Genomic DNA, 27,947 nt, shown 5'->3' with positions numbered 1-27,947 from the left:
ACCTTAAGGAGGGGGAGGACAAAGGGTGAAGACCAGGTCAGTGTGGAGAAAGGGAGGTTGTAGGTTGTTAGTGCTTCAGGGGAAAACAGCAACGAGCTTTTCTCTCCTCTCTGGGGATCCTGGTCAGCTTCACAATGGTGGCCCAGAAATCAGTCTCAGTCCCTCCTAGCATGGACCGCTCCTTGATGACGGCCCTCTGTCCTCTAAAGGCAGATGCAAGCTACGTTTGTGTGGTAAGTGAACTCAGTTGTCTGAATTCTGATTTTGCAGCTTCATGGATTGGATTTAGTAGCACCGACTGGTTGTTGAACAGTAGAGGGCACTGTTAGCCTGTAAAGTCTGGGTTGAGCCGCACAGGAAGAAGGAAGTAGTTGGGTTATAGTCAGCCTTGCATGAGATTCTAACGCAATTAGATTAGTGTAACATACTTTGGATTTTAGAACACAATTGCCACATTCTTGAAGTCATAGTTTGGCATACATGCCACCGCATTAAATAAAACTGAACTCCAGCAGCACTGTTTATTCCTAGAAAGATGATTTATTTAGATAGCCTGGACATTCTTTGATCCAAGTATTAAATAAATGCCTACTATGCACACGGTATTATGTACTTTGACATGGCTTAAAACCATACATTCAAGAATAGTGCTTCAAGCTGCTATTGAGAGCTTTTAAAAATGAAAACTTGTTATCCATATGCACATTCATCACTTGAACTCAGAATGCAGTAGAATTCTATTCAAGGATACAGTATCGTCAGGAAACATCTGATAGAGAAGGAGGGAAACTTATTGGCTTTTTAATCTAGTTTCCCTGCCAACTCAACTGTGTGAAAATATAATCATAGTTAAATTTATTCAGCGCACACTGTGTGCCAGGCACTGTTTTACGTGCCTTACAACCTAGATACAGAGGTGTGGTCTGTGGAGCAGCAGAGTCAGCAGCCCCAGGAGCTTGTTAGAAATGGAGACTCCCGGCCGGGCGCGGTGGCTCAAGCCTGTAATCCCAGTACTTTGGGAGGCCGAGGCGGGTGGATCACGAAGTCAGGAGATCGAGACCATCCTGGCTAACATGGTGAAACCCCGTCTCTACTAAAAATACAAAAAACTAGCCGGGCGTGGTGGCGGGCGCCTGTAGTCCCAGCTACTCGGAGGCTGAGGCAAGAGAATGGCGTAAACCCGGGAGGCGGAGCTTGCAGTGAGCCGAGATCGGGCCACTGCACTCCAGCCTGGGTGACACAGCGAGACTCCGTCTCAAAAAAAAAAAAAAAAAAAAGAAATGGAGACTCCCAGAATCTGCATTTAAAAGAGATCTGTATACACATTAAATTTTCCGAACCATTCCTCTCGCCTATGTATTATCTTATTTAATCCGCATAACAGAGGCACTATTATTATCTCAATTTTAAAGTGGGAAACTGAGGCAAAGAGCAGTTCAGTAAGTTGCCCAGTGCAAAGCTGGGAATCTTTACTCAGGCAAAATAGCTTCCATGCCCTGCTATTAGGTTGATGTCATTGCTTTTACTGCTTTTATTTATTTTATTTGTTTTTTTTTGATGGAGTTTCGCTCTTGTCATCCAGGCTAGAGTGCAAATGGCATGATCTTGGCTCACCACAACCTCCGCCTCCTGGGTTCAAGTGATTCTGCTGCCTCACACTCCCGAGTAGCTGGGATTACAGGCATGTGCCACCATGCCCGGCTAATTTCGTATTTTTAGTAGAGACGGGGTTTCTCTATGTTGGTCAAGCTGGTCTCAAACTCCCTACCTCAGGTGATCCGCCCGTCTTGGCCTCCCAAAGTGCTGAGATTACAGGCGTGAGCCACTGCACCTGACCTGATGTCACTGCTTTTAAGGCAAAAACCGTAATCACTTTTGCACCAACCCAGTATTATTCCTTTCACTTCTTTTTTTTTTTTTTTTTTTTTTTGAGATGGAGTCTCACTCTGTCGCCAGGCTATAGTGCAGGGGTGCGATCTCGGCTCACTGCAACCTCCGCCTCCCGGGCTCAAGGGATTCTCCTGCCTTGGGCTCCCGAGTAGCTGGGACTATAGGTGCGTGCCACTTCGCCCAGCTAATTTTTGTATTTTTAGTAGAGATGGGGTTTCACCATGTTGGCCAGGATGGTCTCGATCTTTTGACCTCGTGATCTGCCTGCCTCAGTCTCCCAAAGTGCTGGGATTACAGACGTGAACTACCGTGACCGTTCCCTCACTTTTCCTTTTATTTATATTTTCTCTCTGCTTTCAGATGCATAGAATTGACATAATAAATGTGTCTATCTTACTATCATATTGGTTAGTCACTGTTTATTATTTATTTATTTATTATGATCATTTTTTGAGATGGATTCTCTCTCTGTCGCCCAGGCTGGAGTGCAGTGGTTCTATCTCGGGTCACAGCAACCGCTGCCTCCCGGATTCAAGTGATTCTCCTGCCTCAGCCTCCTGAGTAGCTGGGATTACAGGCACATGCCACCATGCCCCTGGCTAATTTTTGTATTTTTAGTAGAGAGAGATTTTCACCATGTTGGCCAGGCTGGTCTTGAACTCCTGACCTCAAGTAATCCACCCACCTCGGCCTCCCAAAGTGTTGAGATTACAGGCGTGAGCCACCATACCCAGCTTATTTTTTATTTTAATTTTTTGACAGGGTCTCACTTTGTTGCCCAGGCTGGAGTGCAGTGGTGTGAACATGGCTCATTGCAGCCTCAACCTCCTGGTCTCAGGGGATTCTCCCACCTTGGCCTTCTGAGTAGCTGGGACCACAGGCATGCACCATCACCCCAGCTTTTTTTTTTTTTTGAGATGGAGTCTCACTCTGTCACCCAGGCTGGAGTGCAGTGGCATGATCTTGGCTCACTGCAAGCTCCGCCTCCCGGGTTCACGCCGTTCTCCTGCCTCAGCCTCCCGCGTAGCTGGGACTACAGGCACCTGTCACCTCGCCTGGCTAATTTTTTGTATTTTTAGTAGAGACAGGGTTTCACAGTGTTAGCCAAGATGGTCTCGATCTCCTGACCTCGTGATCTGCCTGCCTCGGCCTCCCAAAGTGGTGGAATTACAGGAATAAGCCACCGCGCCTGGCCCACTCCAGCTATTTTTTAAGTTTTTTTAAAGACAGAGTCTCTCTGTGTTGCCCAGCCTGGTCTGGAACTCCTGGCCTCAGGCAATCCTCCTGCCTTGGCCTCCCAGAGTGTTGGGATTACCGGTTTGGGCTGCTGCAGCCAGCTTCCTGTTTGTATTTAAATACAGCTGAAATCCTTAAAGTGAAAGTACTGTTTATGCGTAAGTAATACAAAGTAAAATCTAAGCAATTTTTCCTTGGGAGTACTTTCCTTACCACAAGTACCATTTATCACAATTATGTTTTCATGTCTACCTTAAACACACCAGGCAGACTCCTACCCCTGGGCCTCTGCATTTGCCCCACATAGCTGTATGCCCAGCTCTCTCACTTCCTTCAAGTCTTTGTTTAAATAATACATTATCTGGAAGCCTTCCTTGACTACCTACTTGAAAATGGAACTGTTTCTAAGAAGATTCAGAAAGGAGATAAGTGCTTCCCAAAACTGAAGCAAAAACGGTGGTTTCTGTTTTTGTTTTCGTTTGAGACAGGGTCTCATTCTGTTGCCCAGGCTGGAGTGCAGAGGTACAATCATGGCTCACTGCAGCCTTGACCTCCTGGGCTTAATCGATTCTCCCATCTCAGCTCCCCAAGTAGTTGGGACTACAGTCATGCACCACATGCCTGGCTAATTTTTGTGTTTTTTTGTAGAGATGGAGTTTTGCCATGTTGCCCAGGCTGGTCTCGAACTCCTGGACTCAAGTAATCCACCTGCCTCAGCCTCCCAAAGTGCTGGGGTTACAGGTGTGAGCCACCACATCTGGCCACAAAGAAGGTTTTAAAAGCCAAGAGGCCATGCAGAAAGAAATCCATGGTTAAAAGAAGAAAAGATCCACACATTTCCCACCTTTGAGTGACCCAGAACACTGACTTCGAAGGCAGGCCATGTACCTTCAGAAGTGTTCTCCAGAAAGAAGAACAACCATTGTGCCACTATAAGTTTGCCCCTGATTTCCCAGTGGGTTATAAAGAAGGTGGAAGGCACCAGCACTTGGTGCTTACTGTGGTTGTCAGGACAGATCTGGCAAGAGGTGAAGCAGCTCTGGGACCCTGACATGGCCAAGGTCAACTTGCTTGGGAGAGAAGAAGGCATACTTTAGACTAGACCTACCATGATGCTTTAAGTGGTGCCAACAAAACTGGGATCATATAAGTGGATTCCAGCTCACTAAGTCTAAATATATTGAGGTTTTCCACCATCCAAGAAAAGAAATGACAACTGTGTCCTCCCCAACACAACATATACACATACACTTTATCCTCCTTCCACTTTTTCTCAATTGCATTTTTTACCATCCAATATATATATTTATTTGGTTATTGTTTATTTTTTCTATGAGAATGTAAATTCCCATAAGGATGGGGATTTTTGTCGATTTTGCTCACTGTGCACCCTTCTCCACCTCCAGCTCTTAGAAAATTCCCTGGCACAATACGGATGTGCTATGATATTTGCTGAATGAAAAAATGAATTGTTCTTACCTGACTGTAAACTTCTTAAGATGTTAGGCCGTGTTTTACTCAATTTGATATCTCAAAAACTTAGCAGTGTAATTGAAAAAAACACCTTTTTTGTTTATTGAAGTGGAATTTTCTTATTCAGACCATACATATGAAAGTTTAACTTGTATATGTTGTTGATGTCACTGGTGTCTTCCTTCTGTTGTTCAGAAATGATCAGATCAAAAATTTGTACACTGTACCACAGTTCATAAGAGAAGCCCACTCTAGCTATAATAAAGGATAATTACATGTTATACATTTCACGTATAAAGCTTTAGAGAATTTCATACTTTATTGGGAATTTTTATTTGATATATACAGATTGTATTTTACTATTTTTTTGTAGAGATAGGGTCTTTCCATGTTGCCCAGGCTAGTCTTAAACTCCTGGGCTCAAGTGATCTGCCTATCTCAGCCTCCCAAAGTGCTGGGATTATGGGCCTGCGCCACCATGCCCAGCCACATACACATTTTAGTAGCTCATAAAGGTATCACTTTTTACTTAATGCTATTGAGTTGCTTTTTTTTTTTTTTTTTTTTTTTTTTGAGACAGAGTCTTGCTCTGTCACCCAGGCTGCTGGAGTGCAGTGGTGCGATCTCTGGTCACTGCAACCTCTGCCTCCTGGGTTCAAACAATTCTCCTGTCTCAGCCTCCTGGGTACCTGGGACTACAAGCATGTGCCACCACACCCAGCTAATTTTTGTATTTGTAGTAGAGATGAGGTTTCACCATATTAGTCAGGCTGGTCTGAAACTCCTGATCTCAGGTGATCCACCAGCCTAGGCCTCCCAAAATGTTGGAATTACAGGCGTAAGCCACTGCACCTGGCCTTCGAGTTGCTTTAAGAAAGCTCTCTATAGGTCAGAGTTGTAAAAGCTACCTTTTTGTTTTTCCTTTTTTTTTTTTTTTTTTTTTTTTTTGGTGACGGAGTCTTGCTCTTTGCCTGGGCTGGAGTGCAATGGCATGATCTCAGCTCGCTGCAACCTCCATTTCCCGGGTTCAAGCGATTCTCCTGCCTCATCCTCCCGAGTAGCTGGGGTTACAGGTATGCACCACCATGCCTGGCTAATTTTTGTATTTTTAGTAGAGACAGGGTTTCCTCATGTTGGCCAGGCTGGTCTCAAACTCCTGACCTCAAGTGATCCACCTGCCTCGGCCTCCCAAAGTGCTGGGACTACTTTGGGAGGTGTGAGCCACCATGCCCAGTCAAAAGCTATCATTTGATGTAGCAGTTGCTAAGGTAACCTTAATGAGCAATTAAGCATGTGAAATTATGAAACTCATCCATGTGTAAATTTTCAATCCAGGGGTTCAGAAACAGACATATCATTATTTTCATGTTTTAAAATGAAACTTAAATTTTAGACACATGGAGGGGTCAAAGATGTCTAAGTCCCATTTATTACTAGAATGTCTGATTTTCATTTGAGGTCTTGTTGAAAATACTCTTCTTTCACCGGGGGCGGTGGCTCACGCCTGTAATCCCAGCACTTTAGGAGGCCAAGGTGGGTGGATCACCTGAGGTTGGGAGTTCAAAACCAGCCTGACCAACATGGAGAAACCCTGTCTGTACTAAAAATACAAAATTAGCCGGGCGTGGTGGCGCATGCCTGTAATCCCAGCTACTTGGGAGGCTGAGGCGGGAGAATCACTTGAACCTGGGAGGCAGAGTTTGCAGTGAGCCGAGATCATACCATTGCACTCCAGTCTGGGCAAAAAGAGCGAAACTCTGTCTCAAAAAAAAAAAAAAAAAAAAAGAGGAAAGAAAAGAAAATACTTTTCTTTCTGCCTTTTAAGTTTCGAATCAATAAAGAAGACGTCAAAGTCTGTCAGAGACAAATCATCCATCCTGTGATTTGCAAAACTGAATTGAAGAAAATAGCTTGAATATTGGGCCATAATCTGGTCTACTCCAAGTGTAGATCGTGGGATGACTTACCTACGGGAGAATCTGCATACTCACTTACCCAGAATCACCCCTTTGAGTGCATTGATATGCTTTGAGCCCCCCATCATCTTCTGAGGAGAATCAAAGTGGAGGAAAAAAAAGAGGAATACTCTCTCTCAATTATTTTTTTTTTTTTGGTAGAGATGGAGTCTCGCTATATTGCCCAGGCTGTTTTTGTTGTTGTTGTTGCTGTTTGTTTTTGAGACAGAGTCTTGCTCTGTCTTCCAGGCTGGAGTGCAGTGGCACAATCTTACTCACCGCAACCTCTGCTTCCCAGGTTCAAGTGATTCTCCTGCCTCAGCCTCCCAAGTAGCTGGGACTACAGGCCACTACCACAACATCTGGCTAAGTTTTGTATTTTTAGTAGAGACAGGGTTTCACCACATTGGCTAGGTTGGTCTCGAACTCCTGACCTCAAGTAATTCACCTGCCTCCCAAAGAGCTGGGATTACAGGCGTAAGCCACTGTGCCCAGCCCCAGGCTAGTTTTGAACTCCTGGCCTCAAGCAATCCTCCCAACTTGGCCTCCCAAAGTGCTGAGATTAGAGGTGTGAGCCACTGTGCCCAGCCCCCTTTACATTTCTAAAAGTAAAGGTATTAAAATTGAATATATGTTAATGTACCATATAAGCAGAAAAATACACAAATCATAAATAAGTTTGATAAATTTTACAAAATAAGCATACCCACATAACCAGCACCCAGATTTAAAAAAGGAGAAAACAATATATCCCAGAAGTCCCACTTATGCCAATTAATTCACAAGCAATTTAATTGAATGCTAAAAAAAAGTTCATTTTTTTAAAGGAGTATAACAAACCCAGCATATAACAATGCAAATTGAGAATATCTAGGAACCAATAAAAAATTATTATTCATGGAAAGCAGAATATATAACACATAACCAGTAGATAAATCAATGGAAAGAGACCCAGAAATGATAATGAAGATGGAATTACCTTTAAAACAGCTATTATTACATGTTCAAGAACGTAAAGAAAACATTTAACAAAATGATGACAGAAATAGAAGATATTTTAAAATAGAATTTGTAGACATGAAAATACACTATGTAATAATAACAGTATAATGGTTGAAATGAATAGACACAGCAGAGAAAAAATTTTTTGCATGAACTGAATGCACAACAACAGAAACCATCCAAAATGAAACATGGCAGCCGGGCACAGCGGCCCATGCCTGTAATCCCAGCACTTTGGGAGGCCGAGGCGGTGGATCACTTGAGGCCAGAAGTTCAAGACTAGAGTGGCCAATATGGTGAAACCCCATCTCTACTAAAAATACAAAAATTAGCCGGGCGTGGTGGTGGGCACCTGTAATCCTAGCTACTAAGGAAGGTGAGGCAGGAGAATTGCTTGAACCCAGGAAGTGGAGGTTACAGTGAGCTGAGATCGTACCACTGCACTCCAGCCTGGGTAACAGAGCAAGACTGCTTCTCAAAAAAAAAAAAAAAAAAAAAGAAAGAAAGAAACATGGCAAAAAAAGAGACTGACCAAAAAAACCCAAAAAACAAAAACAAACGAACAAGCAAAAAAACCAAAACCAGCTTCAGGGATCTATGAGATAATAGCAAACTGCCTAACATACATGTAATTGGAGTTCCAGAAAAATAAGGAGAAAAGGGGCAAAATATTATTTGAAAAACAATGCCTGACATTTCCTAAATTTAATGAAACCATAAACCAACAGATTAAAAAATCCCAACAAACTCCAAGCAGAAGAAATATAAAGAAAATGGCACTGATGCACATGTCAATCAGATTTCTGAAAACCAGTGATAAAGACAAAGTCCTAAAGCAACCAGAATTGAGGGAAGGGTGGAGCAAGATTATGTATAGAAGAACTGAGATAAGAATGAATGACAGAAAACTTCTCTTATTTTTTGAGACAGTCTCGCTTTTCACCCAGGCTGGAGTGCAGTGGTGCTATGTTGGCTCACTGCAACCTCCATCTTCTGGGTTCAAGCAATTCTCCTGCCTCAGCCTTCTGAATTAACTGGGATTACAGGCATGAGGCACCATGCCCAGCTAATTTTTGTATTTTTAGTAGGGATGGGGTTTCACCTTGATAACCAGGCTGGTCTTGAACTCCTGACCTCAGATGATCCACTGCCTCAACCTCCCAAAGCGCTGGGATTACAGGCATGAGCCACCATGCCCAGCCTGACAGAAGACTTCTTGATGAAGCTGCAGCTGGGTTCAGTGGCTTACATCTGTAATCACAGCACTTTGGAAGCCAAGGCAGGAAGATCACTTGAGGCCAGCCTGGGCAACATAATGAGACCTCATCTCTTTAAAAAAAAAAAAAAAAAATGAAGGTGGGATAAAAATATGTTTAGATTCGAAATAATCTGAGATGCTCTATTGATATTAATATTAGACGAACTCTATAAAAATATTATAAAGAAGTTTTCAGGTGAAAAGGAAAATGATACCAAGGTGACATGAGAATTGACATAAAGTAAATATTGGAAAAATACAATATTTTGCTGAATATAAATGATTTTTCTCATGTTTAGTATTCTTTAAAAGATAATTTTAAAATATAAATTAGTGACAAGGTATTGTGAAGCTCATAATATATGGAGAAATAAAATGTATAACAATCACCATAAAAAATGATAGGAACAAGGACGTGGGAGGATACTCATATACAATTCTTTTTTTTTTCTTAAGTTGGAGTTTCACTCTGTCACTCAGCCTGGAGTGCAATGGTGCGATCTTGGCTCACTGCAACCTCCACCTCCAGGGTTCAACCTATTCTCCTCCCTTAGCCTCCCAAGTAGCTGGGATTACAGGTGTGCACCACCATGCCTGGCAAATTTTTTTTTTTTTTGAGATGGAGTTTCGCTCTTGTTGCCCAGGCTGAAGTGCAATGGCACAATCTTGGCTCAACGCAACCTCCGCCTCCTGGGTTCAAGCAATTCTCCTGCTTCAGCCTCCCGAGTAGCTGGGATTACAGGCACACGCCACGATGCCCAGCTAATTTTGTATTTTTAGTAAAGATGGAGTTTATTCATGTTGGTCAGGCTGGTCTTGAACTCCTGACCTCAGGTGATCCACCTGCCTTGGCCTCCCAAAGTACTGGGATTACAGGAGTGAGCCACCACAGTCTACCTAATTTTTTTTATTTTTAGTAGAGGTGGGGTTTCACCATGTTGGCCAGGCTGGTCTTGAACTCCTGACCTCAGGTGATCTGCCTTCCTGGGCCTCCTAAAGTGCTGGGATTACAGTCATGAACCACTACTCCTGGCATTACAATTCTTTTTTTTGTTGTTGTTGTTTTTGTTTTTGTTTTTTAGGTGGAATTTCACTCTTGTCGCCCAGGCTAGAGTGCAATGGTGCAAAATTGGCTCACTGCAAACTCTACCTCCTGGGCTCAAGTGATCCTCCCACCTCAGCCTCCTGAGTAGCTGGGACTACAGGCATGCACTACCATGCCCAGCTAATATTTTGTATTTTTTTGTAGAGATGGGGTTTTGTCATATTGTCCAGGCTGGTCTTAAATTCCTGGGCTCAAGCAATCTGTCCACCTTGGCCTCCCAAAGTGCTGAGATTACAGGCGTGAGTCACTGCTCTAGCAGAAATAAGCTTTCTTTTTAAAAATTTTCTTAATTTTTTTTTTTGAGACGGAGTCTTGCTCTGTCCCCCAGGCTGGAGTGCAGTGGCAAGATCTCGGCTTACTGCAAGCTCCGCCTCCCGGGTTCATGCCATTCTCCTGCCTCAGAGTAGCTGGGACTACAGGCGCCCACCACCATGCCCGGCTAATTTTTTGTGTATTTTTAGTAGAGACGGGGTTTCACCTTGTTAACCAGGATGGGTCTCAATCTCCTGACCGCATGATCCGCCCGCCTCTGCCTCCCAAAGTGCTGGGATTACAGGCGTGAGCCACTGCGCCCGGCCTAAAAATTTTCTTAATTTTTTAAATGGCTAATTTATTTATTTAATTTTTGAGACAGAGTCTCGTTCTGTCACCCAGGCTGGAGTGCAGTGGTGCGATCTCAGCTCACTGCAACCCCCACCTTCAGGATTCAAGTGATTCTTGTGCCTCAGCCACCCCAGTAGCTGGGATTACAGGCGCACATCACCACACCCAGCTAATTTTTGTATTTTCAGTAGAGATAAGGTTTCACCATGTTGGCCAGGCTGATCTCAAACTCCTGACCTCAGGTGATCTGCCCACCTTGGCCTCCCAAAGTGCTGGGACTACAAGCGTGCGCCACCACGCCAGGCCTGAAATAAGCTTTCAAACAAGAAATATTACAGAAATAAAAGGAAGATTTCATAACTATAAAATTCAATTCCCCAAGAAGATTTTAAAATCTTAAATGTGTATGTACCCAATAACAAAACTTTGAAAAACACAGAGCAAAAACTGTTAGAACTTAAAGGAGAAATGGAGAAAACCACATTTAGAGTTAGAAATTTCAACACTCAATTTTCAGTAATCAATAGAAAGTGGGCCAGGAGTGGGGTCTCATGCCTGTAATCTCAACACTTTGGGAGGCTGAGGCAGGTGGATCGCTTGAGCCCAAGATTTTGAGACCAGCCTGGGCAACATGAACAAACCTGTCTCTACTAAAAATACATAAAATTTCGCCAGGCATGGTGGCACATGCCCATAGTCCCAGCTACCCAGGAGGCTGAGGTGGGAGGACTGCCTGAGCCTGGAAGGTTGAGGCTGCAGTGAGTCCTGATTGTGCCACTACACTCGAGCCTGGGCAACAGGGTGAAACCCTGTCTTGAAAAGAACAAAAACAGGCTGGGTGCGGTGACTCACACCTGTAATCCCAGCATTTTGGGAGGCTGAGGCAGGTAGATCGTGAAGTCAGGAATTCGAGACCAGCCTGGCCAATATGGTGAAACCCCGTCTCTACTAAAAATACAAAAATTAGCCGGGTGTGGTGGTGCACGCCTTTAATCCCAGCTACTCGGGAGGCTGAGGTAGGATAATTGCTTGAAACCAGGAGGTGGAGGTTGCAGTGAGCCGAGATCGCGCCACTGCACTCCAGTCTGGGGGACAAGAGTGAAACTCCGTTTAAAAAAAAAAAAAAAAGAACAAAAACAAAAATAAACGAACAAAAAAGAAAGTGGATGAAAAATCAGAAAGCATGTAGAAGATGTCAAAAACTCTGTCAAGGCTGGGCGCAGCGGCTCATGCCTGTAATCTCAGCACTTTGGGAGGCTGAGGCAGGTGGATCATGAGGTCAGGAGTTCGAGACCCACCTGGCCAACATGGTGAAACTCCATCTCTACTAAAGATACAAAAAATTAGCCAGGTGTGGTGGCGGGTGCCTGTAACCCCAGCTACTTGGGAGGCTGAGGCAGGAGAATCGCTTGAACCCGGGAGGCGGAGGTTGCAGTGAGCCAAGATCACTCCATTGCACTCCAGCCTGGGTGACAGGGCGAGACTCCTCTCAAAAACAAAGAAACAAACAAACAAAAACAAAACCTCCGTCAATCACTCAGTTTGCATTTATAGAATATTTCACCCAACAATAGCATAATATGTATTCTTTTCATGTTTACGTAAGATATTCACCAGGATACAATATATTTTCAGCCATAAAACAAGTATCAATAAATTAAAAGAATTGAAATTATAGTGATTTCAGATCAAAGGTAATTGTATTTAAAGAAACTAAAAAAAAAATCCAGAAAACCCCCAAATACTTAGAAGTTAAGCAACACCTTTTTAAATATCCCAAAAAGAGGCCAGGCACGGTGCCTCACGCCTGTAATCCCAGCATTTTGGGAGGCCGAGGTGGTTGGATCACTTGAGGTCAGGAGTTCAAGACCAGCCTGACCAATACGGTGAAACCCTGTCTCTACTAATACAAAAATTAGCCAGATGTCATGGCGGCCACCTGTAATCCCAGCTGCTCAGGAGGCTGCAGCATGAGAATCACTTGAACCTACAAGGTGGAGGTTGCAGTGAGCCAAGATTGCACTACTGCACTCCAGCCTGGGTGACTAGCGAGACTGTCTCAAAAAAAAAAAAAAAAAAAAACAACCACCAAAGAAGAAATCATAAGGGAAATTAGGAAATATTTTAAGCTGAATGAAAATGAAAATACAACGTATCAAAATTTGTGACATAAAGCTACTGCAGTGATCAGAGGTAAATTATTACTTTCCTCCTCTACAGATTTTCCTGTTGTGGACATTTCACATAAATGAAATCATATATGCGGTCTTTTGTGACTAGCCTCTCAGCATTTAGCAGAATGTTTTCAAGGATCATTCATACTGTAGCATGTATAAGTGCTTCATTTCTTTTTATGGCTGTTATTGTTTGAATGTAGCAAAGGGCTCCATCCTCATGAATTGATTAATGATAATTACAAAAGGACTTATGCCTGCAAGTGCTATCTCTTGCCCTCTCATGCTCTCTTGCCCTTCTGCCTTTTGCCAGGGGATGACACAGCACAAAGGCCCTTGCCAGATGTGAGCCCCTTGATACTGGATGTCCCAGTCTTCAGAACTGTGAGAAATGAATTTATTTTCTTTGTAAATTGCTCAATCTGTGGTATTCTGTTTAGCAACACAAAGCAAACTAAGACAATGTCCAAACAATATTCCATTGTATGAACATATCCAAAGTGGTTTATCCATGTATTAGTTGATGAACAATTTGGGTTGTTCCACCCTTTGGCTATTATGAATATTGCTGCTATAAACATTCATGTCCAAGTTTTTGTGTGGACACATGTTTTCATTTCTCTAGGAATGAAATTTGTGGATCATATGGTAACTCTATGTTAAAGGTTTTTTTTTTTTTTTTTTTTGAGACTGAGTCTCGCTCTGTTGCCCAGCCTGGAGTGCAATGGCACGATTTCGGCTCACTGCACACTCCACCTCCCGAGTTCAAGTGATTCTCCTGCCTCAGCCTCCCGAGTAGCTGGGATTATAGGCATATGCCGCCACGTCTGGCTGATTTTTGTATTTTTAGTAGAGACAGGGTTTCACCATGTTGACCAGGCTAGTCTCGAACTTCTGACCTCAGGTGATCCACCCACCTCAGCCTCCCAAAGTGCTGGGATTACAGGCGTGAGCCACTACACCTGGCCTATGTTAAACTTTTTGAGGAACTACTAGATTATTTTCCAAAGTGGTGTCACCACTTTACATTCTCACCAGGAATATATGAGGGTTCTGATTCCTCCATATCCTCACCAACACTTGTTATTATTAATGTTTTTGATTATAGCCTTCCTGGTGTGTGTAATTGTATTTCATTGTGGTTTTGATTTGCATTCCCTAATGTCTAATGACATCAAACATTTTTCATGTGTTTATTGGCCATTTTGACATCTTCTTTGGAAAAATGTCTACTAAGATCTTTTGCATTTGTAAATTATCCAACCCGTTTGTAAACTGTGTTGTCTTTTTATTATTGCTATATGAATTTAAAAAAAAAAAGTTCTGCTGGTTGTGGTGGCTCACACCTGTAAAACCCAACACTTTGGGAGGCCAAGGTGGGAAGATCACTTGAAGTCAGGAGTTTGAGAACAGCCTGGCCAACATGGTGAAACACTGTCTCTACTGAAAACACAAAAAAATTAACCTTGTGTGGTGGCACATGCCAGTAATCCTAGCTACTTGGGTGGCTGAGGCATGAGAATCACTTGAACCTTGGAGGCAGAGCTTGCAGTGAGCCAAGATCGCACCACTGCACTCCAGCCTGGGTGACAGAGCAAGACTCTGTCTCAAAAAAAAAAAAAAAAAAAAAGTTCTACAAGTCCCTTATTAGATATATGATTTGCAAAACTATTCTCCCATTCTCTGAGTCTTCACTTTCTTGATAGTGTTTTCTGAGCACAAAAGATTTTCATTTTGATGAAGTCCTATTTATCTATTTTTTTCTTTTGTTGCTTATGTTTTTGGTGTTATATCTGAGAAAACATTGCCAAATCCAAGGTTGTGAAGGTTTAGCCATATGTTTTCTTGTAAGAGTTTTATAGTTTTGGCTTTTTTACTTTTTATTTTTATTTATTTATTTATTAAACTTTTATTTTAGGTTCGGGAGTACATGTGAAGGTTTGTTACATAGGTGAATTCGTGTCATGGGGGTTTGTTGTACGGATTATTTCACCACCCAGGTATTAAGCCCAGGACCCAATAGTTATCTTTTCTGCTCCTCTCTCTCCTCCCACCCTCCACCCTCAAGTAGACCCCAGTGTCTATTGTTTCCTTCTTTGTGTTTATGGGTTCTCATCATTTAGCTCCCACTTATAAGTGAGAACATGAGTTAATTGCTTTTTAGTTCCTGTGTTAGTTTGCTAAGGATAACAGCCTCCAGCTCCATCCATGTTCTTGTAAAAGACATGATCTGTTCTTTTTTTTTTTTTTTTTTTTTGAGATGGAGTCTTGCTCTGTCGACCAAGTTGGAGTACAGTGGTGCAATCTTGGCTCACTGCAACCTCCATCTCCCCAGTTCAAGTGATTCTCCTGCCTCAGCATCCCGAGTAGCTGGGGCTACAGGCGTGTGCCATCACGCCAGGCTAACTTTTTTTTTTTTTTTTTTGAGACAGAATCTTGCTCTGTCGCCCAGGCTGGAGGGCAATGGCATGATCTTGGCTCACTGCAACCTCTGCCTCCTGGGTTCAAGCCATTATCCTGCCTCAGTCTCCCAGGTGACTGGGACTACAGGTGTGCCACCATGCCCAGCTAATTTTTTTTTTTTTTTGTATTTTTAGTAGATATGGGGCTTCACCATGCTAGCCAGGCTGATCTCAAACTCCTGACCTCAAGTGATCTGCCCACCTCGGCCTCCCAAAGTGTTGTGATTACAGGTGTGAGCCACCTCTCCCGGCCCATCTCGTTCTATTTTATGGCTGCGTATTTTTTATTATTTTTTAAATTTTTATTTATTTATTTATTTTTGGGATGGAATCTTGCTCTGTCGCCCAGGCTGGAGTACAGTGGTGCAGTCTTGGCTCACTGCAAGCTGCACCTCCCGGATTCATGCCATTCTCCTGCCTCAGCCTCCAGAGTAGCTGGGACTACAGGCATCCACCACCACGCCCGGCTAATTTTTTGTATTTTTAGTAGAGATGGGGTTTTACCGTGTTAGCCAGGATGGTCTTAATCTCCTGACCTTGTGATCTGCCCGCCTTGGCCCCCCAAAGTGCTGGAATTACAGGCATGAGCCACTGTGCCCAGCCTATTTTTAAAATTTTTATTAGAGATAAGGTCTCACTTTGTTGACCAGGCTGGTCTCAAACCCCTGGCCTCAAGGGATCCTCCTGCCTCAGCCTTCCATACTGCTGGGATTGATTACAGGTGTGAGCCACTGTGCCCAGCCAATTTTAGCTTTTACATTTAGGTCTTTGGTCCATTTTAAGTTAATTTTTATATACCATGTGACATGGGAGTACAACTTCATTCTTTTGCATCTGTATATCTAGTTGTTCCAAACCCATTTATTAAAAAAAATTCTTTCCCCCATTGTATAGTCTTTGCACTGTTGTTAAAAAGTCAGTTGAGCACAGATTCATGGGTTTATTTCCAGAATGTCAACTGTATTCCATTGAACTATACGCCCAGCCGTAGGATAAATGCACCTGATAGTAATAACAAGCACAACCTTTCAATAAGCCTGTATAGCAGATGCACCTGAATGTGTGTTCTGAGCTAGGGAATTCAGGAATAGCCAGCCTGGAGGTTTGTTCTTTCTCTGTGAGTAACATCTGCATCTCCAGCCAGTCCCGTGGAACACGGGCCATATAGGGGCTTGAGGCCCTGAGTTATGGGTTAAATGAAGGTTGCCAAGTGGTGATTGTTAAGGGTAGGGTATTGAGTGCAAATGTGTATAAATTACAAAGTGCTTTTTGCAAGTGGTTGTGGTTTTCCTGCCCAACCCACTGCCACTGGATTCTCGCCCCCATATGTAATCCCTCTAATAAAACACCATGTCTCATTTGCTGGCTCTGGGACTCTCTTTGGCCTTTTGAACCTGGTGCCTTCCCAACTGAGGTTAATAGGGGTTCACCACAATATCATCCATATGTCAGTACCACACTGTCTTGATTATTGTTGCTTTGTAGTTGGTTTTAAAATTGAAGTGTGGGCCTTCCAACTTGGTTCTTCTTTTTCAAGATTGTTTCATTATTTTTAATTCAAAGCATTTTTTTAACCTTCTTTATACCAGGAAATATATGAAGGAGAACAAGACACGAATGGTCAGTCAGGAAGGAGATGCACTTAAAAAAATTAACAATGTGGTGGAGATTCTGATAGGGGAACTGTCGATGTTTATAACAACATCACAAGGGGATTTAGCCAAATCTGGGAATTGTAAAACTATGGCTGAAGAGACAAGACTGATAGCTGCTGGGCGCAGTGACTCATGACTGTAATCCCAGCACTCGGGGAGGCTGAGGTGGGCAGATCACTTGAGGTCAAGAATTTGAGACCATCCTGGCCAATATGGTGAAACCCTGTCTCTACTAACAATACAAAAATTAGCTAGGCGTGGTGGTGCCTGTAATTCCAGATACTTGGGAAGTGGAAGCAGGAGAATCATTTGAATTCAGGAGGCAGAGGTTGCAGTGAGCTGAGATCGTGCCACTCCATCTCAAAAACAAACAAACAAACAAACAACAACAACAAAAGGCTGAGAGCTGGGAGAAGGAATAATATAACCAATATAATAATATAACCAAAATAAGAGGAGAATATACCACACACCACATTCCAAGTAGGGGGAATAGCTTTCTTGAATCGTGGAGGTGAGGTATGGCTGTAACAAGGGAGAACAGGGTTCAGAAAAGCTTTAGCAGAGAATGCAAGATGAGAGTGGTAAAAGTTCAGTCTGAAGAAGGAACAGCAGAGACCTGCTTTTTTTTTTTTTTGAGACAGAGTCTTGCTCTGTCGCCCAGGCTGGAGCGCAGTGGTGCCATCTCGGCTCACTGCAACCTCCGCCTCCAGGAGTCAAGCAATTTTCCTGCCTCAGCCTCTGAGTAGCTGGGATTAGAGGTGTGTGCCACCATGCCCGGCTAATATTTGTATTTTTAGTAGATGCGGGGTTTCACCATGTTGGTCAGGCTGATCTCGAGCTCCTGACCTCGTGACCCACCTGCCTCAGCCTCCCAAAGTGCTGGGATGACAGGCGTGATCCACAGCGCCCAGTCAAGAGACCTGCTTTTTATCACAAGGATGATGAAGAGTCATTTTCAACATTTAAAGAATGATGGGGAGACATAATCATTTTACATTTAGAAGGCTCGCTCTGGCTGTAGAGTGGAAAATGGCTAGAAAGGCGGAATCCTGAAGGAAGGGACACAATTAGGGGTCTTTTGAAGGAAAAGATGATGCAACTTGAACTGTGATGGTGGCAGGAGCATAGAGAGGAGTGGAAAGACTGTGAGACACTTCCTAGGGAGTGTTTACAGGACTTGATTATTCCCCAGAGGTGAGAGGGAAGGGAGAGAGGAATGGAAGCTGGCTCCTAATTTGTCATAGTATGAAACTTTGAGCATGTTGTAGCTTTTGAATAAATGTAAGCCCCAGATTAACAAAATTAAAATGGGAAAATGGAATCTTTTCTATTTTCCAAAAATCTCCCAGGAAACAAAATTATGCCTGTAACTTGTGCGGTCTTTAGCTATTGTGCTTTTTTTTTTTTTTTTTTTTTTTAAAAAATAAACCACTTTGAGTGATCCTTATAAATACACAAATGCTGGTGCAAACAGGGAACATGAAAACCAAGTGAGAGGTTGTGACTGTGGGCACTCCAAGGCAACACAGATGGTGTTCCTGACAATAGAACAGTTTCTCTCCACCTACTGTCGTCTCCCACCTAGACTACTAGGACAGCTTCCCAAGCAGTCTTCCAACTTTCAGTCTTGTCTTTTCCAATCGCCCCCTCCATCACTGCAGTGCAACCACAATAGTTTTTCAAAAAGGCACATCTCAGACTGTCATCCCCTTTACATAAAACTCTCCAATTGCTTCCTATTGCCATCAGGACAAAGTTTAGACCCTCAACATAGTTGTTTCTGCATAATCTGGCATCTGCCTGCCTGCTTGATCTCTTGCTACTCTCTACCTTATATGGTGCTCCAGCCACACTGAACTGTCCTCAGTTCCTCTAACAATCCGCGCTCGCTCTCTCACCTCTTAGTTCTCTTTTACTTCATCTTTCTTTGCCTACTATTATGCCTACTTGTGTTTCAGGTGCTGCCTTAGACATCACTTCTTCTGGAAAGCTTCCCTGACCTTTCTGATCTGGGTTAGGGACCTCCTTTTGTGTAGCATCCGTGTATGCCTTGTGTCAATCAATTTGATGGGGTCCAGCTTTCTTGTGGTCTGGTTTAGTCTAGGGGTAGATTTTAGACTTTCAGAAAGAGTGAATGGACTGTGTTTCTGTAACTGAGTATCCCCATTTTTCTACGAGATAATTTAATCATTTTATTATTTTCTCTTCTCTTCCTTTTCCCCCTGTTCCCTGTATCCTACGTAGCCCGTTAGAAATGCAAATATAACCTTTCACCTCCTCTCACCAGACATTCCCTACAGGGCAAGGTCATGTAACTGTGCGCTCTAAGAGGGATCTCTCCTGGAGAGCTGACAATCAGTTTGCAAAGTAAAGCATGCCCCTAGGGAACTCTCATCTCCAGGGGGTCACCTTGGAAGTCACACCCAGCCCACTTGGCCACTTTTACAACTTGCTTCTGCCAGGAAGGCGCCAACTCAACTGCCTAGTAGATAACTGCCTGGAAGCGGGGGCATCCCCCTCTTGCTCATTTCCTCCCCTCCCTTATAAAAACGTCCACTCTCTACTCTAAAGGTGAAGTGGCGCATTTAAAGGCAGGACACTTTATGCCCCTTTCCCCAAGCTAGCTTGGGAATAAAATCACTTTTTGGAACAGACTTCACTCGTGTTAATTGAACTCTATGTGGCAAGTAACTAACCTGCTTTTCAGTTACATGTTCTTCAAATAGCCCTGGAGGGCTATGGATTCTCTTATGTGTTGGGTGATACAAAGCTGCTATCTAGCAACTGGCCAGCTATGTGCTCCACAGTGATTCTAGTTTGCCAAGAGATGAGTAGTCTGAAGACAGAGTTACGTACTTTGGTGACGGCTAAGGAAATGAACAGGGAATCAGATCTTACGAGAAGGCCGACCCATGTCCACTGGAGGGAGCAATGGACAAGCAATCTCCAGAGCTCCCATATGAAGTTCTACTCCATATTTTCAGCCTGGGATTTTTTTTTTTTTTTCCATAGCCTGTGACATAGAAGGCAAACCTGGACAATCTTCTTCTCCTCCTCCTCCTCCTCCTTCCTCTTCTTCTTCCTCTTCCTCTTCTTCTTTTTCTTCTTCTTCTTCTTTTTTTTTTGAGACAGAATCACACACTCTGTTGCCCAGGCTGGAGTGCAGTGGTGTGATCTCGACTCACTGCAACCTCCACCTCCAGGGCTCAAGCAATTCTCGTGCCTCAGTCTCCTGAGTAGCTGGGATTACAGTGAGATTACAGGCACACACCACCACAGCAGGCTATTTTTTTTTTTTTTTTTTTTTAAATAGAGATGGGGTTTCACCATGTTGGCCAGGCTGGTCTCAAAGTCCTGACCTCAAGTGATCCACCTGCCTCAGCCTCCCAAAGTGCTGGGATTACAGGTGTGAGCTACTACACCTGGCCTAGTCCAGACAATTTTTTTTTTTTTTTTTTTTTTTTTTTTTTTTTTTTTTTTTGGAGACAGAGTTTTGCTCTTGTTGCCCACGCTGGAGTGCAATGGCGTGATCTTGGCTCACTGCAACCTCTGCCTCCCAGGTTCAAGCGATTCTCCTGCCTCAGCCTCCCGAGTAGCTGGGATTACAGGCATGCACCAACACACCCAGCTAATTTTGTATTTTTAGTAGAGACAGGGTTTCTCCATGTTGGTCAGGCTGGTCTCAAACTCCTGATCTCAGGTGATCCACCTGCCTCAGCCTTGGGATTACAGGTATGAGCCACCGTGCCTGGCCTTTTTTTTTTTTTTTTTTTTAAGACGGAGTTTTGCTCTTGTCACTCAAGCTGTAGTGCAATGGTGCGATCTCGGCTGACTGTAACCTCCACCTCCCAGGTTCAAGCAATTCTCCTTACTCAGCCTCCCCAGTAGATGGGATTACAGGTGCCTGCCACCATGCCCGGCTAATTTTTGTATTTTTAGTAGAGACGGGGTTTCACCGTGTTGACCAGGTTGGTCTCCGGCTCCTGGCCTCAGGTGATCTGCCCACCTCGGCCTTCCAAAGTGCTGGGATTGCACACGTGGGCCACTACTCCTGGCCCCTGGACAATTTTTAAAGCAGCTATATCCAAACTTCCTTGTGAACAACAAATGGTTTTTAGTAAATCATTCATAAAATAACCCACATCGAATAGCTCTACTTCCTGCCATTTTCTTTCAACACAAAATTTCTGCAAAGTAAACTCCAAGGTAGATAAATGAGGAAAACTGTTACATAAAATGGTTATTTATTTATGTCCTGTTAATTTTTTTGTAGAGATGGGGCTTTGCTATATTGCCCAGGCTATTCTCAAACTCCTGGACTCAAGTGATCCACCTGCCTCAGCCTCCTAAAGTGCTAGAATTACAGGCGTGATTCACTGAGCCCGGCCTTGAAATGGTTATTTATACACCAGTAAAAAGTCAGCCAATTGCTTATCAAAAGCAATAAACATGGAGAAAATTGAAAGGAAGAACAATTGAGCTCTAATGCTTCTTTCTGGTAATAATTACCCAGCGGGCCAGTTATCTCTCCGGGTCACTGCCATTTGGAGAAAGTATTGGCAATGAAAGAACACCTACCCTTCTGATCTCTTTAGAAGATAAGCATACATCACTCAAACTCATATCAACCAACACATAGCTGGTTTAAAAAATAAATGAGGAGAAAGGAAAGGAGGAAGCAAACACATTTCTTCTATAACTTGCTGGAAACCCTTAGGATCTCCTCAAAGAGTTCACCCCTTTGATCCCAAATCTCATAATAATAGTGCTGTTCAGGTTCCGTACAAACCTCAAGGAATGGTACTCCCACTTGAGCCCAGGCAGTGTAACCTAAACAGATTCCCAAACCCAAAGTCAAAAGCCCAGGCCAAGAAAATGCAAACCTCAAAAATTCCAATAAACTGTGTTCTCCCTGTGATAGCAAAGGGTATAACAATGCCTGTGATGGAAGAAACACATTTGAGAAAGTCCTGCTGCTTCCTCGCTTCCTTGTAAACACACACGCGCGCGCGCGCACACACACACACACACACACACACTAACTCACTTTCTTTCTAAGGCGCAATGTTTTGAAGACAAGTCTGGACTAGGCTGGGCAAAGAGCTGGATAGTACAACAAGATCCTGGGGGAGTGACTCACCATGAGGATAGGACACAGGGCTGGTGGACTGGCTTCTGAACTTCCACATAGAGGGGAAAACAGATTGTTGGTTCAAGGTCTTAGAGAGAGGCCTCTTGGAACAAATACATTTGACTGGCAAGCTTGAGTGCAGGGAAAAGATTTTTCAAGTGCATCTGAAAGCCAGTTCGATGAGAATCTTTTTTTTTTGGTTTTTTTTTTTGAGACGGAGTCTCACGCTGTTGCCCAGGCTGGAGTGCAGTGGCGCGATCTCGGCTCACTGCAAGCTCCGCCTCCCGGGTTCCCGCCATTCTCCTGCCTCAGCCTCCTGAGTAGCTGGGACTACAGGCGCCCGCCACCGCGCCCGGCTAATTTTTTGTATTTTTAGTAGAGACGGGGTTTCACTGTGGTCTCGATCTCCTGACCTTGTGATCCGCCCGCCTCGGCCTCCCAAAGTGCTGGGATTACAGGCTTGAGCCACCGCGCCCGGCCTTTTTTTGGTTTTTGAGACAGAGTTTCACTCTGTTGCCCTGGCTGGAGTGCAATGGCGCGATCTTGGTTCACTGCAGCCTCTGCCTCCCAGGTTCAAGCGATTCTCCTGCCTCAGCCTCCCGAGTAGCTGGGATTACAGGCACGCGCCACCACACTCAGCTAATATTTTGTATGTTTAGTAGAGATGGGGTTTCATCATTTTGGCCAGGCTGGTCTCAAACTCCTGACCTCAAATCATCTACCCGCCTCAGCCTCCTAAAGTGCTGGGATTACAGGTGTGAGCCACCGTGCCTGGCCTTTCAATGAAGAGAATCTTTAACAGACTGTGACATGGAGAAGGACTACTGTGGCCTGCAGAGGAGTTGGTATAAATAGCATTAGCCACATTGACAGTAGGACAGGGTTATGAGCCACATGGCTTGAGGCTGCCTGGGTTTCAGCAGGCAGCTACACCAAGCCTCCTGCTTAAATATTAATAGTACCAACAATAGCACAGTGATTCCAGAGCAATGAGCTGCTGGGGCAGCTGTTGTGATATAGCCCTGTTCAGGGGTACTTGCCTGAGTTCCAGCCCCACCGAGAAGGCAAGCTACTTCCACGACATTGTTGGGACACATTAGAAGGACTTTACAACTTATTTCTATATGTGTCAGGGAGAAAAAAACGTGCTGAAGGATGATTCTCAAAGGCGGAACTTCACAAACTTTTAAACATCTTGGCACATATTAAATAGCACATTTAGATAAACTGAAGATTCTGCTCATAGCCAGAGATAGCCATCTTGGGAGCTCAGGCTGGTCCAAGCTCCATTTGATTACCTGAGGGCTGAGGGATTCAATATTGAGAGCAGGGCAACCCATGTGGGCACATCAGTTAGAAAGCTGTGCTTAATGAACCCAGCAAATTCTTTGTGGGGAGACAAATATAAAAAAATCAAGAACATTTTCAGCAAAGCATAGATTCTAAAATTTGTTTTACATTTTTTTTTCGGAAACTCTATTTACCTTGGAGGTAATTTTTTTAAAAAAGAGATGAGTAAACAATTTTTACAGATCAGTCTTAGCCATGTCCCTGTATCTCAAGAACTTTCCAGAGTGGAGCCATGGCTAAAGGTTAGAAAGTGAGAGGGGGCCTCTTCTCCCTGAAACCTGCCCTTCTAGACCATTCTCAGTAGTTAGATGGAGAGTCTGTCAGATGGAAAGAACCACCCAGCATGAGAACAATGGGCCCATCAAATATCCTTTAAGGGATGACCTTCACTGTAGCCAGCTTCTCCCAAGCCTCCAAGGTAAGGAAAGAGAGCTGGAAGTATTAGCATCTAAGAGAATCCTGTGATTCTGCAAGTCAAGGAGGAGAATCATTCACAAAAGGCTAGAAATAACTGATTTAGAAGTGGTGCCAAGAAGAACTTGGGTGCTAAACTTCTACTGCTCCCCATCCTTTCAGAGCCTCTGAGAAGTTTCAATGCCACCTGCTTCCTGACCAGTGTCAAATCTGGGCCATTACAGTCCCTGAACAGACCCTCCTCCCTGCTATCGCCACTCTCTGTCTTGTGGCCTGATATTGACATTTTTGCCTAAAATCCAACCAAAGTCCTTGGACTTTCTGACAAGCAAAATTTTAATATAAATACTAAATAGTATAACATGTCAATAACCAATAGTTTTCAAGCAGATGAAGTATGCTGTCCTCACCATGGAACTTATGGTCCTGAAGAGGCTTTACCCTTGAGTTGCAAAATCTCCTTAGAGGAAATTCTGAAAGAGCCTTGTAACTGCCCTGGGACATCTGTTTTCACAGGAGGCCAAGGGAGCAGGTGCATGAGCAGCTGAGAGGCGATTTCTTGTTTATAATGTAAACCCTCCATGGTTCACACTCCTCCAGACCCAGATTCTGGCTGAATAGCAAAAAGATGAGTCATCAAAGAGGGATAAAGGAAAAACAAAGGGGAAATGAAGCAATATAATGGAGCAAAAAGAGATAAAATCAATACAACCAAAAATATCCAAAATGGGACCCATAGGAGCCTAAAAAGATAACAGATTAGGATGGCTAGAGTCAATATTTCCCAATCCAACTTTAAGAATTACAAAATGAGATATGTTGGAAGGCAAGTTTCCAATGTCTAATAAAATTTAGAACACTTACACATTTTGACCAAGAAGTACACTTCTTAGAATTTATTAATATATACCCATGTAAGAGACACAGAGGTATATTATTAATAAGATGAATGTACAGCCAGGCATGGTGGCTGAGGCAGGAGGATCACTTGAGTCCAGGAGTTTTGAGACCAGCCTAGGCAACACGACAAAACCCCCATCTCTACAAAAAAATACAGAGGTTGTCTGTTTGTTTGTTTGTTTTTGTAGAGATGGAAGTCTTACTATGTTGCCCAGGCTGTTCTGGTTTAGAAGTGGTGCCAAGAAGAACTCGGGTGCTAAACTTCTACTGTTTCCCCTCCCTTCAGAGCCTCTGAGAAGGTTCAACGCCACCTGCTTCCTGACCAGTGTCAAATCCAGGCCATTACAGTCCCTGAACAGTCCCAGGGACTGTTATGATATCCATTTAGTTTCCTTCAATCAGTTTCTGTTTCTCAGACTTTCTTTGTTTCTTATTAACCTGCCATTTTTATGCCAGGCTCGGTGGCTCATGCCTGTAATCCCAGCACTTTGGGAGGCCAAGGCAGATGTATCACCTGAGGTCACGAGTTCGAGAGCAGCCTGGCCAACATGGTAAAACTCCATCTCTACTAAAAACACAAAAATTAGCCAGGTATGGTGGTGCTACTTGGGAGGCTGAGACAGGAGAATCACTTGAACCGGGAGGCGGAGGTTGCAGTGAGCTGAGATCATGCCAATGCACTCTAGCCTGGGTGACAGAGCAAGACTCTGTCTCAAAAAACAAAAAACAGAAACAAACAAACACAAACACTTGTCATTTTTAAAGAGTACAGGCTACTAACCATTTAATTGTCCTTTAGTTTGGGTAAGTCTGATGTTTCTTCAAGATGTATGCTTTTTTATTGCAAAGAATACCATAGAAGTAATGATGTGGTTTTCTCATTACATTACATCAGGGGCACAGGACTTGTGCTTCATTATTGATGACAACTTTTTTTTTTTTTTTGAGACAGGGTCTTACTCTGTTGCCCAGGCTGGAGTACAGTGGTACAATCATGTCTCACTGCAGCCTCAACCTCCCTGGGCTCACCTGACCCTCCCATGTCAGCCTCCCAAGTAGCTGGGACTACAGGCACACACCACCACACCTGGATAATTTTTGTATTTTTTGCAGAGATGAGGTTTCTCCATGTTGCCCAGACTGGCCTCAAACTCCTGGTCTCAAGCAATCTGCCTGCCTTGGCCTCCAAAAGTGCTAGGATTACAGGCATGAGCCACCATATCTAGCCCCGATGATAATATTCATCACTTGGTTAATGTGTTCACCAAGTTTCTCCACTATAAAATTAATTAATGAGTACATTGTGTTCACTGATTAATAGTTAATTAGTACTTTGTAGTAACATGCCTTAATACTTTTACTATAAGGTAGAGCATTCTCCCTATTTATTCATTCATTTAAAAATTTATATCACTGTATGTTCACATACACTTATTTTACTCTGAGGTTCAATCTGTAACACTTTTTTTTTTTTTGAGATGGTGTCTCGCACTGTCACCTAGGCTGGAGTGCAGTGGCACAATCTCGGCTCACTGCAACCTCCGCCTCCTGGGTTCAAGCAATTCTCCTGCCTCAGCCTCCTGAGTATCTGGGATTACAGGTGCATACCACCACGCCCAGCTAATTTTTTGTATTTTTAGTAGAGACGGGGTTTCACTATGTTGGCCAGGCTGGTCTCGAACTCCTGACCTTGTGATCTGCCCACCTCAGCCTCTCACAGTGCTGGGATTACAGGCGCAAGCCACTGTGCCCAGCCTCAATCTGTAACTATTATTACAAATAGTTAAATATTGTCCAAATTGTCACAGATTTGGCCAGCGGAAGTTTCTTCAAATTGACTCCTATGTCCTTTTGACATGTACCCTCAAAACTTTTTGTTTTCCTTTTAGACACAGGGTCTTTCTATGTTGCCCAGGCTGGAATGCAGTGGTTATTCACAGATACCATGCCACTACTAATCAGCAAGGAAATTTTGATCTGGTCTATTTCTAGTCTGAGCCAGTCCACCCCTTCTTATGTAACCTGGTTACATACATTCTTATGTAACCTGGCTCCCAAGAGATCACCATATTGATGTCAAACTTAGCACAGTCACCTGATTGGCGTAGTGCACTACAACTCAGAACTCCTGGACTCAGTCATCCTCCTGCCTTAGTCTCCTGAGTAGTTGGAACTACAGGCACACACGACCACACCTGGCAGCCTTCAGTCTTTGAGCTCTTCCTTACTTTCTGGCAAAACAAGATATGCCCAGCTCATCTTGTGTTTTCCCTGTCACAGCCATAGAGACAGCCATTTTTCCAAGGAACACTGGTTCTTTTTATGTGACAATGGTATTTAGAAACCAAGATCTGGATGGTAGGTGTGTTCACTACTACCAGTGTGTCATTCCATCTAGGAACCCTTTAAGAGGAGCCTGAGTGACTATCGGTTTTACTGTTACATTTCTTCATTTTGCTCAGTGACACCTCCAAGATTGCTCTCTATGCCTGATAGCTTCTATTTGCCCCACCATATCCAGTTTCCAGCCTTCTCTGTGTTGCTCTCTGCCCAGGAGCCTGAATAGTATGGACCGTAATGATCAGTTGCCAAGTCCACTGTCATTCTGATTGGATTCAGCCAGTTCAGAGTCTCAGTAACAAAAAAAGAAGAAAGAAGAGAGGAAAGTCAGGGTATTTATCACCTTGCCTCCTTCCCCACCAGGTATCTTTGAATTGGCTGTGTCCCTCGACTGGAAGCCCTCATTTTTCTCAGGACCTCTAACTCTGCAATGTTCTCTTCTCCCTGTTCCTGGTAACTGCTCCCCAAACCCTACTTCAGGTAATAGTCTCCATGATTCTCCTGAATTCAAACCTTTGTAAATAAACCCTCCTCAAATGATCTGAGTTAAAATGGCCATCTGTTTCTATCGGGATGCAGACACTCTCTGGGTAAAAACATGAATGCTCCAAAGTTGCTTTCCCTGTTTCCCAAGATATGTGGTGGTCAATGATTAAAAAAAGACAAGACTTCTTGTGAAGCTGCAACTCTGGTATGAAAGCCTTCCTTTTTCAGGGCAAGGGTTGGCAAACTTTTTCTGTAAGGTTGCCAGACAGTAAATGGTTTGGGCTTTGAGAGCTGTATAGTCTCTGTTGCAGCTTCTCTACTCTGCCATTGTAGTGCAAAAGCAATTACAGAAAACAGGTAAACAAATGGGCTTGCTCTTGACATACAAGGACCACTCCTAAGTTGTTCTAATTCACTAAAATGTTTGTTGTAGGATTTTGTTAGATATTGTTTATACAATCAAGGAGCATATAATTTGTAAGCTTCACTTTACAGTTTGGGAAACTGAAA

At 43.5% G+C, this 27,947-nt stretch overlaps 1 long non-coding RNA gene across 1 annotated transcript; it reads left to right on the top strand.

Moving 5' to 3' along the window:
* Nucleotides 1-34: 34 nt before the first annotated feature.
* Nucleotides 35-27,443, top strand: LOC107130639 (uncharacterized). Its single transcript, XR_001492999.4, has 3 exons — nucleotides 35-233; nucleotides 13,010-13,080; nucleotides 27,315-27,443. It is a non-coding gene; the product is annotated as an uncharacterized lncRNA (long non-coding RNA).
* Nucleotides 27,444-27,947: the final 504 nt, after the last annotated feature.

The sequence above is a fragment of the Macaca fascicularis genome, chromosome 8 (genome assembly GCF_037993035.2).
Source record: "Macaca fascicularis isolate 582-1 chromosome 8, T2T-MFA8v1.1".
NCBI lineage: Eukaryota > Metazoa > Chordata > Mammalia > Primates > Cercopithecidae > Macaca > Macaca fascicularis.
This window is presented reverse-complemented; position numbering and strand designations above follow the sequence as displayed.